Genomic DNA, 15300 nt, shown 5'->3' on the forward strand with positions numbered 1-15300 from the left:
GATAGAAGAACAATTGCTAACATGTACAGGAACCAAACAGCAACAATAACAATTGAAGAACATAAGAAAGAAGCCCTAATAAGAAAGGGAGTCCGACAAGGATGTTCCCTATCTCCGTTACTTTTTAATCTTTACATGGAACTAGCAGTTAATGATGTTAAAGAACAATTTAGATTCGGAGTAACAGTACAAGGTGAAAAGATAAAGATGCTACGATTTGCTGATGATATAGTAATTCTAGCCGAGAGTAAAAAGGATTTAGAAGAAACAATGAACGGCATAGATGAAGTCCTACGCAAGAACTATTGCATGAAAATAAACAAGAACAAAACAAAAGTAATGAAATGTAGTAGAAATAACAAAGATGGACCACTGAATGTGAAAATAGGAGGAGAAAAGATTATGGAGGTAGAAGAATTTTGTTATTTGGGAAGTAGAATTACTAAAGATGGACGAAGCAGGAACGATATAAAATGCCGAATAGCACAAGCTAAACGAGCCTTCAGTAAGAAATATAATTTGTTTACATCAAAAATTAATTTAAATCTCAGGAAAAGATTTTTGAAAGTGTATGTTTGGAGTGTCGCTTTATATGGAAGTGAAACTTGGACAATCGGAGTATCTGAGAAGAAAAGATTAGAAGCTTTTGAAATGTGGTGCTATAGGAGAATGTTAAAAATCAGATGGGTGGATAAAGTGACAAATGAAGAGGTATTGCGGCAAATAGATGAAGAAAGAAGCATTTGGAAAAATATAGTTAAAAGAAGAGACAGACTTATAGGCCACATACTAAGGCATCCTGGAATAGTCGCTTTAATATTGGAAGGACAGGTAGAAGGGAAAAATTGTGTAGGCAGGCCACGCTTGGAGTATGTAAAACAAATTGTTAGGGATGTAGGATGTAGAGGGTATACTGAAATGAAACGACTAGCACTAGATAGGGAATCTTGGAGAGCTGCATCAAACCAGTCAAATGACTGAAGACAAAAAAAAAAAAAAAAAAAAAAAATTTTTTACATTCGTGTAAAAGAAAGATTATTAAATACATTAATAAAAACATTATAATTATAGGAAATACTTGTTACTAAAAATTTAAGGACAGTGTAATGTAATCTATAACGACATTTGTTTTATTTATGTTCACACAATTAAATTACTTATTTTCTAATAACACCAGTGATATCAAGTATAAATAATCTAACTGATAAAAAACAAACATCACATTGGTATGAATAATTAAAAAATTATTAGTAGGCATTAAAAAATGTTAGTACAGGTTGTAGTTTCTCGATGTCACCTCTATTAATATTACTATATAAAGGTATAGAATTTGTTTGATTATTTGTCTGAGATAATCTCAAGAACTGCTTAACCAATATGAAAAATTACAAACCTTACATTCTCCTGGGTGTCATAAAGTTGCATTGTTATTACTTCACCTTATGTTGGTGGTGCTGGAGGTATGACCTCCAGCACCACCAAGGGTACTCCTTCATGAAAATAAGATTGTTATACATAAATAAAGAATAGATAATAAAGAGAAAACTGTTTATCATACATCCAACCAACAGTGAAATCTGATTCAACCAGAACTATACCATAACTAGGGTTGAAAAGGTTTTTAACTCACATAATCTCTCCCCCATTTACCACCATAAAAAGGGGAAATACTGTGAAATCCAGTTTTTTCTTCCCTTCTTCAGAAAAATAAAGAATACTGTATAGGAAAAGGACAGGTTCAGGTTGCCCTTCAAGGTTCTCCCATTGACCTTTACCTCCAGAACCTCCTAAATTAACAAAATTATTGGCTACAACTTTTCTTTTTCAAAATGTGTTCTACCTTTAAAAAAATTAAAAATAATTTCAAGTTTTTCAAGAAGATTAAAGATTATTTCATGGTACATATACAAATCAGCCAAATTATTCTTGTTATCATTGACTGGTCATTTTCTACTTATTTTCATAAACAACATTGTCACACGTTCATAAAAAAAAAAAAGTAAAATTATACACAAAATGAGCAAAACTATATTTGAAATGCATTTAAAAAAATCTAAAATAATATAAATAAATAACAAAACCGATCTATATTAACATAGCTGCAAAACACTATTTTTTTTTACTTATTTTCAAAGCCTTGTGAATGGGAGGTTTTCTTTTAAACAAAATTATCATGAGTGTTCAAAAAGGGATAATAGTATGCATATAATTATATAGAAATAAATAGTAGCAATGAACATATTATTAAAAATAAAAAACAACAGTTGAATTAAACCTTGCAGCTAAGGTCATAACTGCAGCATTACTGTTATGGCATTACTGGTATAATTACTAATGTCACAGCTGTGATAATTAGCATTATTAAGGCTTAACAAAACATAAATGCACATATGTGATTTAATCCTCACAGATACCATCCATCAGTGTTCTTCAAAGTCAAAATTTATGGGACATGGTCAATTTCTTCCCTTTTTGAGACGTATGACTGAATAATGATGTTGCATTAGTAGTTATAAATCAGAATTATGTTATGGCCTCAACAGTAGTTAATATACTTTTACCTTTACTGATTATCTATTGTCAATTGACCAACAGTGGGTTTGACAAAAACTGTTCCATTACCTCTCTGTTCCTGGATATTAATAAATACCAATAATGGGTTTCTTTTTTTGTTGAGAGAAATTCTCTAGAATTTTAATTTTGAAAAGATGACAGGCATATATATGTATATATATAATTTAATTACCTGACTAACATGCTGTATTTAAAAGCATTAATTTTTTTTAAATTTGACTGTAGTTGTATGTCTGACTATATGTATCCATGTATTTTTGGTACAGTAACTCCAAAATTGTTACACCAGTCTTCACAAGTAAAGTATCAAAACTATTCATTTCAGTCCTGTTTATATCACTTGGTATATGACAAGTTTAAAAAAATATAATACTGATTGTTTATAAAGCCCATCAATTGTTTCTGAATTAAATCTAGAGAATAACTTCTGTATATTATTTATAATAGCAAATCTAGATCATGCCAGTAACAGTAATATGATTTCCTTCTTCATCTTCTTTCATAATAAATATATATTTTTTTGTATTTGTGTTGAAAATAGTGTAATATGGAAAAAAATGTATTGCAATGTAGGATTACATGCATATTTTCTATTAATTTGTTTATGGGTTATGTTTGTTAATCAAGGCATATTTACCTAAGTGAAAAAAATATATTTTCTCGAGTAACTGAAATTTCAACTCGGTAAGGTCTGCAGTACTGTATAATTGTACAATATAGTCGTAATTTACAATGAGACATGATTCTGCATTATATAATGTGCATGAGAAATTATTGTATAGTAGAATATTAATGTATTACTATTCGTACACTTAGTTGTTGAATAATTAATAAATTTCTCTTGTATTAAACTGCAATAAGAGTGTAGATAAAATAATATAATGTTGATATAGAAAAAAATATTAGTATACCATGTGTACTATACCATATAGATTTTTTAGGCTTTGGAGGAAAATAAATTAAATGAATTATACAAATTATTATTTCATTGTACATATTTTATTTGTACAAATAAAATAATTTTGGTAAGAAAATCGCAGCATGTAATGAAAAAAGAAGGCAAATGGAATAAATTGACTATTTTGAAGTTGTAATGTATTTCTTATTTAGCAATAATTCTTCTAACTTAATTATACTTATATATTGAATAATACATTTTTTGACTTGTACAACAAAAAATAAATAGGTTTGGCTGTACTTTAATCTCCCTCATAAAAGTTTTACATTTTATTCTCAGGTAATTATATTAGTTTTTCATGAAAAATTTCCAATAATCATCCATGTATTAAAAATGAATACAGTCTGAAGAAAAATAAGTGTATAAACATTAAATAAGTTTATTGATTCTTATTTTATAAGTTAAATACAAATACACCATAACATCGGTCAAGGAAAGATTCAATAGAATTCAACTGTTACTTCTTTGAGGTTTTATTTTGGTGTTAATTGCATGTAAAATCCATAACAATAATGCGAAAGTAAGTGCATTCTGTTATGAATCTTTTTTTTTTATTGCACTTCAGTAAATCTTTTATATTTGCTGTATAAATGTTTTGAGAATTATCTGTTTCCAATCAATAATATATTTTTCCCAAGATTGGTTTTGGTGTCCTAGAAACATTTAGCATCTTTCTATAAATCTGTAGAGTTACTGAAGTGTGGCCTTTTCCATTTGAAAGCCATGCTCATGGTTAAAGGGTATTAACAACATAAAACATGCTTCAGTGATTTTGCATTCACTAATACAGTTATGTGAAATGAAAGTTTCCATATGTTTACATGTTTTTTGTTTGATGGGGTATTATGAAAAGGATGATGATTCTTGCTAATGATTGTTATAAAGAAAATTGTATTACTGATCTACTTTTTATTTTTATTGATTTCAGAATTTCACTTAAGATGATTTATTATTTACTCTATTCACTTCTTTTTTTTTTTTATTAATCAGTTAGATCCTCTATCTTCTCTTTTATATTGTACATAATATTAATAAAATAATTGTTTCTAATTCTCCCTGTCCTTGGTGATGATTTGCCAATTCAGAATTCTTAGTTAAATAAGGCCATCATCATTCAATTAGTTCAGCCATCTCCCTCTTGATTGTTTATTATTTTGATCAAAATAATAAACAATTAGGTAATCAATACATTAATTACAGTACATTAATTAGGTAATCAATAGTTATATATTAATTTGGTATAAACTATATTAGTTTGGTTTTTAAATTTATAAATGTATGTTTTTAGTCAGTTTGTGGTTGATGTCTATGATAAAATCAGATAGCCAATCTAACATGATATTTTTTTTTTGTTAAAATTTCAGTTATGAAATATTGTGTGATAGCTTGTGAATTAAGAGTGTTATTCAATGTTCCACTGAATTAAAAAAAAAGAAGATTAATGATCATTTTAAAAAAAGCAAACAAAAATGTAGTTAAAAATTTTACCATGCTTTTTTTTAGGTTATAAAAAAATATTACCATTGTAGTTTTTTCTTTAGTTAACCCTCCTTCCCTGAAACTTAACATAAAGGTAAACAACCTTAACCTTTTACTGATATCTTTCTACTCTTACATAGGAGTTGGTGATAATATAACTCAGTGACATAATAGATCTGTTTATATTTTTTTTAAACATTTTTCTGTTTTTTAAAATTTATTTTTCTGACTAAGATATATCAGGGAATAGCCATTGTAGAGTATAAAAATATTAAATATATTTTTAAAAATGTATACTTTGTTAAGTTGCTGATGAAAATATTGCTATATGATTGATTTTAATTTTAATTAAACTTTTTAATCAAAATACCAGACCTGTTTTTCTTAATGTAAGAAAAGTATTTTTTTATATATGACCAGGATTTTGACCCAGAAACTTCTGGATGAAAATCAGAAACACTGTCACTAGACCATGAAGGTTAACAGTTATTTACGCTAAGGAGGTGGGTTCTACATACTCAGGAAATTCAGCTACACAGTAGCATTTTATTTTTTAATTGAAAAGAAGAATTAAATTACAATTTTAAAAATAGTATTAGGTAATAATAATAATATAAAATATAAATTCAGCTAATTTTAATTTTCTAAACCTTGATTAGTGGCATATATATATACTCTTCAATAAACACATTTGTTTATTTTAACACACACTTTGTTTATTTTTAATAGAAATTTTTTTATCTAAATAATTACAATATCTGTAAAGAAGCACAAGTAATATAATGACCCAAGCGAAGCAGGTGACAGCTGCTAGTAATATAATGTAACTTAATACTCACTTTTTTTTTTTGCCAGTATTCATTATTATTATATAATTATGTATGATTTGCTTGCATTTTAAATGTTTCATTTTAATTGATAATATCTTCTCTTTTCTTTTAAATGGCAACCTTATGGGGTGCTTAAAATCAATTCTAATATTTGCGATTTAAACAGAATTTAATGTTTGTTATATTGTGACAAATCATAGATATCCTTTTACTTCTTGTTTTTTTTTTATATGGATGTATTAGCAACAAATAAAAGTACAAAAAAGGGGAAAAGGAAAACTGGCGGCATTAGATTTGATATTATTCTAATTGATATTTTCTTTAGAATTGATATAATTCTAATCATCCTAGAAGGATGATTGAATTATGAGTCTGAAGAAGATTGTACAGGAATAAATGGACTGATTTGACTGACAAAGTGATAAATGAAAAAATAATGAGGAGGATGATAGAAGTAGAAGTCTTAAGAACTATTCAAAACAGAAAAGCTAACCGGCTTTAGAACGTATTCTAAAATTAAAGCAGAAAATTGATTAAAAGAATGCTAAAAAGATCATTAGAATGAGCAAAAATGAAATGCCAAATAAGAGTAAAACTTATAGACAATCTAAAAGAAAATGGTAGCTGTCAGGAACTCAAAAGTTTACTTGGCAGTAGAGAAGAATGGAGACGAACATGATCAGTGCAAGAGACCTACTTCAGTGTAGATAACCATATAAGATGATGAGAGATTCATATGCATGTACAAATTTAAAATGGAAATAAGTTTGCTGTTATCAGATTTGTAGGTTTTAAGAGAAATTGGGAGAGAGGTTAAGAAACTGGAATCAATGCTGTAACCCCGTAGTTTTTTTAAGAAAATCATTTGATGAATTTCATTTTTTTGACTACATATAACTCATATGGTATATATATATATATTTGTGTGTGTGTGTGTGTTAGCACACTCTCTGAGCACTATTGGATTAGCGACAAAAATTTATACTTGAGATTTTTTGTTGACAGTCGTTTCATTTAATTGTGCACACAATGTAATCAGATTACTTCATCTTTGTAAAAGGAAAGATTTTTATAAACCGACACGGGTACAAATCTTGAGGAGGCCTTACTGTTCAAATGAGGTTTGGTGTTAGATAAAATAAATTCAAGATTGTTGAAAATTCATAAATCACTCGGACATTAGCACAAAGTTATCAAGATCAAATTTATTCTTTTCTTAAAACAAAAGATGAGAAAAAGTTATGCATCAGTAAATCAGCCGTAAATAAATATGACGTTTATGTACATTTTAGTGAGGAAATGTTTTATTAAGTTACAAAACAAATCTTACAGTTTCTTTTTTGTAAAGATATATGTATAGCAGCAATAAACAGTACGTATGTCTTTGTTGGTGAAGGTGAATGATTTGAGTGAAAATTGCGTTGGAGGTGGTTGACCTTGGAAAGTCACGTGGGCCAGACGTTCCTCTGCCCCCCACACACATAACATAACACACCGCATCGAATGGCCATCCGCTATAGCCTCGTACGGTGTATACAGTGCATGGTGTTTGTAACTTAAAAAATAATAATAAATAAATAAAAGAAACATTAACTTGTTGTTCGGGTGTAGGCGACGAAGTTGGCAACGGTTTTACGAGGGGGAAATAAATCGTGTTTGTATTTAGATTATTTTTAAATATTTTTTAATTAAATATTGTTGTACACTTTCCGGTTGTTTTACTGGTTCAATAAAATCGAGAAAAAAAATTCAGATTATTTTAGCAAAAAAAAAAAAAAATTAATTAAAATTGAGTTTCCTATGTTAATCTAAATAATTTTTTCCTCCGTATAATTTTGGTTAATATTTTACAATTTGACATTATTAATTATAATTTTTTATTAAACAAAAATGAATTCTCCAGAGGAGGTCTTATTGAACGGTTAACGGTTATATTCCATACCACCACGCACTAATTCGTTTTTGGCCATTTTTTTGTTTAAGGGCGAGTCTGTATCAGGTTTGTAATGCAGCTTTTAGAGTACATATTTGACTTTATCTAAGTTTATCTGAGTTTATCAAATCGTTGATCATTAAGTTTTTCCTTTATACTCGAAATATTTGTCGAGTATATATAATATTCTCGTACTCCCGATCTCTCCATCCACTTGAAGATTGAATGATCACTGCTTGAAGGAGCCTTGAAGTACGATTAATTTGAACATGTTTGTTTTATTTCATCACCAGTATGACTAGATTATTCCTTTATCGCTATCTATTCGTTTTTCTTATTCTTGATACTTCCTGAAAGGAAGAGATGTTGTAGGATTTTGGCTAAACTATCATCTTATTAATAAGCTGGTGGTTTTAGAGATACGGTATTGCTATAATTTTTTGAGACCGCTCTGTCTGTTGACCTAATTAATGATCTTCGCCTATCTAGTGCACAACAAAACTTTTGCCGTGGTAGTTAAGGTATTTTTTATCGAATAAAGCCGGATCTCCTAAGTTGTTCTAGTATAATAGAAACTCATAATTACCGTTACGAGTAATTTAGACGAAAAAACACGTTTACCTTAAAGAAATTAATAAAATTTTGAAGTTGGATCGATTTCTATTCGAATGTATTATTTAAATAGCAATGAAATTTGCACCGTCATTCACAAGTGTTGCTTTGGTTTTAGACAGTTAAAATAGCTAGTCATTTTTAGAGTACTGCCTTTTTTATATCCCTTAATTTTTTGTATCATACCTACAATTTATTTGGTGGAGGAAAAATTATGATTATATTTACGTGCAATTGGACGTAGTTTTCCCATGAAGTGATTGTGTAGTCAACTTTTTGATTAAAAACAATTGCTATATATTTTCCATAAAAAAAGAGGACGTATAATAATAAATATTTTCATAATTGATCACTACATTTTTTTAAAACTGTATCTCGTTTCCGGAATTGATTATCTTTATTCAGAAGTAAACGCTCATATATTCTTTTTCATATTCGTAATCTTAACCTCAGAATATTATATATATATATATATATATATATATATATATATATATATTATTGTTAACTTTGCAGCGATTGCGTTCTTCATTGTTTTTACGAATGCCTCGACTTTTGAAAGAGTGATCGTTTTGGGGTAAAATCTGATCTTAGGCTTAAGACAATTTTTTCCTTCTTCGTTGTTAGATAATTCCTGTGTCCGGTTCACTTGACGATCTTTATATTACTTTTTGATTTTATTATAATTTAAATTTTGTATTTTTTGTTGTCGGTAGTTGTTTTTTTCATACAGAAACTGTTCTTGAATGAATGTCGCTGAATAACTGCACGAACGTATTTCAGAAATAGTCCTGTTAATATCAGTTGAAATGTTATTTTTCCTTCCTGTAATTATTCCACATTTTTATTTATAAGTAGGCGTTATAATAATTGTATTCTTTCTAGTTTTTATTTACTAATAATATTCAATTAATGATTTGTTGATTCTTTATTATTCAGGTCCGTTGTGTCAGTAGAAACAGTTTTGTTACCTTTGTTCTCGTATATTGTACTCCGATTAACTCTACCAGTTTGCTGATTGACGGTGGTATTTATTATAAATAGGTTTGTTTAGTAATCCTGCTCCTGATATTGACCTCGGATTTATTCATTAACAAGCTTTCAAGGATATCATTGTATTCTTATACGCATAAAAGTAAATGGTTCGACATAATATCTTTTCTTTTTTTCATTTATTAAAGTTTTCTCGGTTCGTTGATTTTTATGTCTATTAGAAATACAATGATTAACTATCGATAACGATCGTGTTATAATTTTAACTATCGTTGTTATTAACTTTTTTTTTTTCTATTTGCCACGTTTAAATGTTCGTTGCATGTAGTGGGAGGGTGAGCCTGATCGAGGTCAGTGTCGTAATGACCTAGTGTGGTGTCGAGAAAATGGACCTACTTCCGCAACCAGCCGTTGTCGATGTCGATTGGCCAGTTGCAGCTGCCGGATGTACTCGCCAGTCAGCCGTTGGCTTCTCTACTACCTTTTACCTTTTCCCTTTCTTTCTTTTTTTTTTTTTTTTTTTTAACTTCCAGCTTCCATCATTTGTTTGTTCCACTAATGTACTGGTACCATTAAGAAAGGAAATCTCTCTATAAAGGATTCCAATTAATTTGAAGCCTACATTTAAAACTATTCGGTTTGTGCCGGGAAGTTTTTAATTTATCCCAATATTTTTTGGTTAAAATATAGTAGATTTTTAATATACTCGTACGATCAGTGATCGGAATCTTTGTTCTCTTTAATGTAATGCAGATTGGAAAAATAAATATGTCGATTCATTCTGTATGATTTATTTATATTAAATATTTTTCTTTTCGTTCCGACCATTTCAGTTCACGTTTACGTAGTTTTGACTTCTATTTTTCCATAAAGGTTTTCATTCTTTTGCTATATTGTCATAGCATTTCTTCGGTTCATCTATTCAGGTTTATACCCTTCTTTTTCTTTCTCTGTGGAAACTTAGATTCTCGAATCACTTTCTTAAATTTATCTCTGTCTTTACACAATAATGTTTAATGTTTTTACATCTGTTTCTATTCCTTTAAACCCTTTGGTCTTTGTGGCTGTCTATGATGAAATTAAATATTTGTTTTATCAATCTTTGGTTGTTCATTCTGTGTAAATGTACATAAAACTGTAATCTTCTTTTCCGGATTAAGTCCCCTATTTTTTTATATATATATTTTATAAATTTTTTTTCAGTTTTTAATTTTTAAATTCCATCTTCATATTTTGGCCCATACACTCTTCTTAAATTTTTTTTCTACTTTTGTTGTTTTTTTTGTTCTAAAAAAAACTGTAGATATTCTGGCCCGTACAGTGCTTCTGGTAGGACTACAATTTTATATTGCCTCAATTTGAAATTATATAATAGGGATTTTTTATTGTAAATGTTCTTCGTGAGGTGATAGGCAGTTTCCATTTTTCGTACTCTGTTCTTCATCCCATCTTTTTCAGTTATGTTTGGTGTTATGATTTCTCCCAAATAATTAAATCATCTTATTTCTTTTTTATTGAAAATTTTAACGGTTTCAGTTCTGTTCTCTTTGTCGTTGAAAACCCAGTTTATCTCTCGATATATACGACGACATTCTTCTTGTTTTGCTTAGCCTTCGGAATCACCGTAAGGTATTACTTCAGAGGATGATATGTATGAATGTAAATGAGGTGTAGTCTTGTACAGTCTTAGGTCGACCGTACCTGAAAAGTGTGGTTAATTGAAAAGAAGTTTGTGCGGTTACTAAAAGAAGTTTTAGGTTATTTATTTATGCTTTTTTTGTGATTTATACAGTAGTGAGATTAGCGAGGTTTGAACTGTGATAAATATTCTGGCAATAGCGAGGTATTGCCGGGTCCACTAGTTTACAATAAAAACAAAATTATTGACTTTAAATATTTATTTTTATTTGTTTTCGTTTCTGTCATTGCATAATTAACAAACACCGTTGTTAGACTGCATTAGAAGGGGTCAGACTAATCTAAACTATATTTTTTAATCCCTACATCTATCTGTAGTTAGAATATAATTTTCTTCTTTTTTTGTTTTTTTTTTAAATATATAGTTTTTTCCGTAATATTTTTTCTCGATTGCTTTTTACTTCCTTGTAAGATGTACAAGAAAGTATTGTGATGGTGAAAAATTTCGGTTTTCAGATTTCAACGGAAATATCCATTTTGACCATCCCTGAATCCATTTTGATTAGTTTCGGGGTGACGCCTGTACATACGTACGGATGTACGTATCTCACATAACTCAAAAACGATTAGTCGTACGATGCTGAAATTTTGGATTTACTGCTGTTGTATCATCTAGTAGTGCAACTTTCCTTTTGATTGCAAACTACTGAACCAAAAGCGTCCAAAAAAGCCCGAAATCCAAAATAGTTTGGATTTTGGACCTTTTTTTAACTGCAGTAATAAGGCCTTGAGAGCTTTTCAACGATAAATGATAAGTGGTACTTATTTTCATTGGTTCCAGAGTTAAAGCCAAATAAAATTTTAATTAATGAAATATTTGGATCTTGCAAGAGGAAGGCACATAGGTTCGAATCCGACTTCATTTCCTTTTTTCCTAACTTTTTTTAAAATTTAAATATATTGATTTATTAATAAACCTCTGATTGTAATTTTTTTACCGTAAATAATAATTCTATAACAATAAAAAAAAAAAAATATGAAAAAATATCAGAAGTTTTAGTGAAATAAAATTTTGTGTGCTTTTCATTAAAAAAAAAAAAAAATGTGAATATGTAATTTATTAATAGGCGTACAAGGAAATCATGTGGGTCCAGATCAGATTTTTCACTTAGTAAAATATTTAAACTATAAAAAAAATGTATCGGAGATAAATTTTAACATATCCCCAGAGAAATATGAGAATTATAATTTTGAATGTACAAGTACAAAATGCATTATTTAAATCAATTCAGATATGTTCTGAATTATAATAGATTTACTGGTTTCGTTTGACACATAAAGCAGTATATTTGTTATAGAATTTAAGATAAGTTTTTTCTTATGTTGATCTGATATAAGAGGGATATTAAAATAATTTTATTTTAAAAATTTAAAAACTCAACGTTATTCTTGTTCACGTAGGTAATGTTTCAGATTTATAATAAACAAACATGTCTTCAGCGCTTACATTACTTTGAAATATGATGTATTTATCTCTAGATTTTGCTGACTTATAAAGTACTATATATATATATATATATATATATATATATATATATATATTGAAGTACAGTAATAAAACAACCGGTTTTTTTTTAAATTTTTAACTTGTTCATTTTATTTTCTGATTCATGTTAGTTTAGAATTGTCAAAAATTTAATATTTTTCTAACTTCTGAAATCTGTTTTTATTGTTATGTTGATTATTTTTTGTATGTGAATATATACATTACGAATTCGCTTAAAAACGCATAGTTTGACCTAATTATGTGCATTCTATTGTCCTGTATATTTATTTTATACTTAATTTCTTTGTATTACTTATGTTATTCAGAATGAATAACGTAAAGAAAAAAGGGAATCTGATATGCTTCGAGGTGTTATATATCTTTATAACAGTTTTGTAAAATTACTTTTGACTGACTGTAATTCCAAAAAAAAAATAATTTTTTAACGTTGATTTTTTTCAAAATTTAAAGCAAATTATTACGTATTTATAATGAAACTTGTTAACAATACCAAAAAGTAACGATTAATAAGTGATTTATTTTCATGTTAAGATTTTTTCTTTTTTTAAACTATTTGTTGTCCCTTGTTGCCGTAACAAATTATTATTTTCCTTCCACGTTCTGAAGAAAACGGAAGTCTTCTGACACCAGCAAGATGTTTAAAGCAAAAGTACGGTTAGATTTTTTACTCAATAATCCTTAAATTGTAAAGAAGTTTTTATTTTAGATTTACCCGCATTGTTAAAAAAATTTAAATAATGATCTTCGTTTAAATGGAGCAATATTTTTAATTTTTTAATTTTTCCTATGTGTTAATTTTTTTCTTTCGGAAATGAACTATATTATTGTGGTTAAAAATTTAACTTAGGTTTTCGTTTTTTTTTAATATTTTTTTTTAATTAGTGTAAGCAATTTTTTCTTTTACTCGGGTATTTCCTCGTCAGTTAGGTCTAAAATTTGATTTTCCTTAGAAAAGTAAGGTGAGTTAAGGAAAATCTTAAAAATTAAGAAACAAAATAGTTTATTACCGCTAGTAACAAAATGAAAGCTGCCGTGTGCAGTTTATGCCTTCGGTTTGTGTGTGTGTGTGTGTGTGTGCGTGCTTGCGCGCACACACGCACACACAAACATAACGAGAGAGTGAAAGAGCGTAAGAGAATTTATTATTGGCTGAGAGAGGTACAAACTATTTTAAATCTAGATATTACAGAAATTAAATAATTTAAAACAAAGTTTTTAGTTAAAAAAAGGAAATTAGATTGTTTTAAATAATATTCTTTTATTTTATAATACACTGGAGCAGATATAAGCTCAAAAATACATTTATTGATGGTTTGTCCATATTTAGGCCGATCGCTTCTGAGGAGTGATTAATTAATTAACCTTTACCGCTAAAAAATCCAAAAAAAAAAAACTGGCGTTCTTATCCGATTAAATATATCGGTAAAATTATTTGCGTTTGATTTATACATGGGGTCATCCGGTGTCACTAAACAGCTATTATATCAGCTGAGCAAGGATGATGATAGCTGCTAACTTACTGTTAATAATTTATTTAATTAGTAACTACACGCTTACACCCAATTACAACAAACTTTCTCTTGATATCTGTTCAATACAAGTTATAGACGAGTTGCTCAACCTAGATATATGAAATCTTTCAAGGAAATTAAATTATTAATAACGTATATAGGAAATATATTGCGATTTTCAATTTTCAAATATATTGGTTATATATTTTTTAAATATAATTTATCCTCTTCCAAAATTTTACGGTATTGTAAATAATTGTTTTTTCAGATAAATTATTTCTGTATCTACGTTACAAATACCATGTGTAGTTTTTTATACTCTCCAGATGTCGCAGCTAGAAATATGTCAGAAAATTGTACCATTCCGTATATTTTCTTTATCGTTAATACAAAAATTATTTTTATGACAAATTCTTCTCATTGTTACAATGATAAATTTTTATTAGAGAAAAAAAAGCATATATATATATATATATATATAAAGTTTTCATTTCTGGAATATTTTTATTTTTTTACTTGTTTTTTTTCTGGGCGAAAAACACTTTCGTGTTATCATCGCCCGGGTACGATATTTGTTTTACAAAAACTGGACAGTTAAAAATAATTAAAAAACTAAAATCCCCGACACGCAAAAATGCATCTTCAAAGTAAAACGCCTGTAATGCATACTAAAAGCGAATAACAAAACAAAGATATATATCATATGATATATCTCGAAAAATAAATTTGCAATCTGCATTACAGCAAACGGCATGAGTAATTGGAACACACTACAGTATTAATTTATATATTTGAATATAAACGGACGGCTCTAAGAAATCGTAAAACAGAAGATAACTAACACTGCAATTCTTCATTGTGTGATCTTTTATAATTTTGAATCTTTTTATTATGATAATTAGAGGATAAATGTTAAACCCATATTAAGAATTGAATACTTACAACTGCCGCAAATATGATAAAATTTTTTTCTGAATAGGTATTAAAACCGATCAATTTGAAAATTAGTTTACAATTTTGAAAAACCGAGTATTTATCCATTTCTGGAAAACAAACAATATCCATATTTTTATTTAGAGCCTGATCCAAATTTGTGTTATCCCTTCTCATTATTCGCGATTATACAACAGTGGCTTTACAACAGAATTTTAAGTTGTATTTAGCGCAATTATTTTTTAATGGGTTCTATTGTGCATATATTTTTA

The 15300-nt window shown here is 28.2% G+C and overlaps 1 protein-coding gene across 5 annotated transcripts in view; it reads left to right on the forward strand.

Annotated features, from left to right (window-relative positions):
* Nucleotides 1-15300, forward strand: part of btsz (bitesize) — a 393986-nt gene that overhangs the window by 208605 nt on the left and 170081 nt on the right. The gene's annotated exons all lie outside the window — the stretch shown is intronic.

Source organism: Lycorma delicatula, chromosome 3, assembly GCF_047948215.1.
Source record: "Lycorma delicatula isolate Av1 chromosome 3, ASM4794821v1, whole genome shotgun sequence".
NCBI classification, from domain to species: Eukaryota; Metazoa; Arthropoda; class Insecta; order Hemiptera; family Fulgoridae; genus Lycorma; species Lycorma delicatula.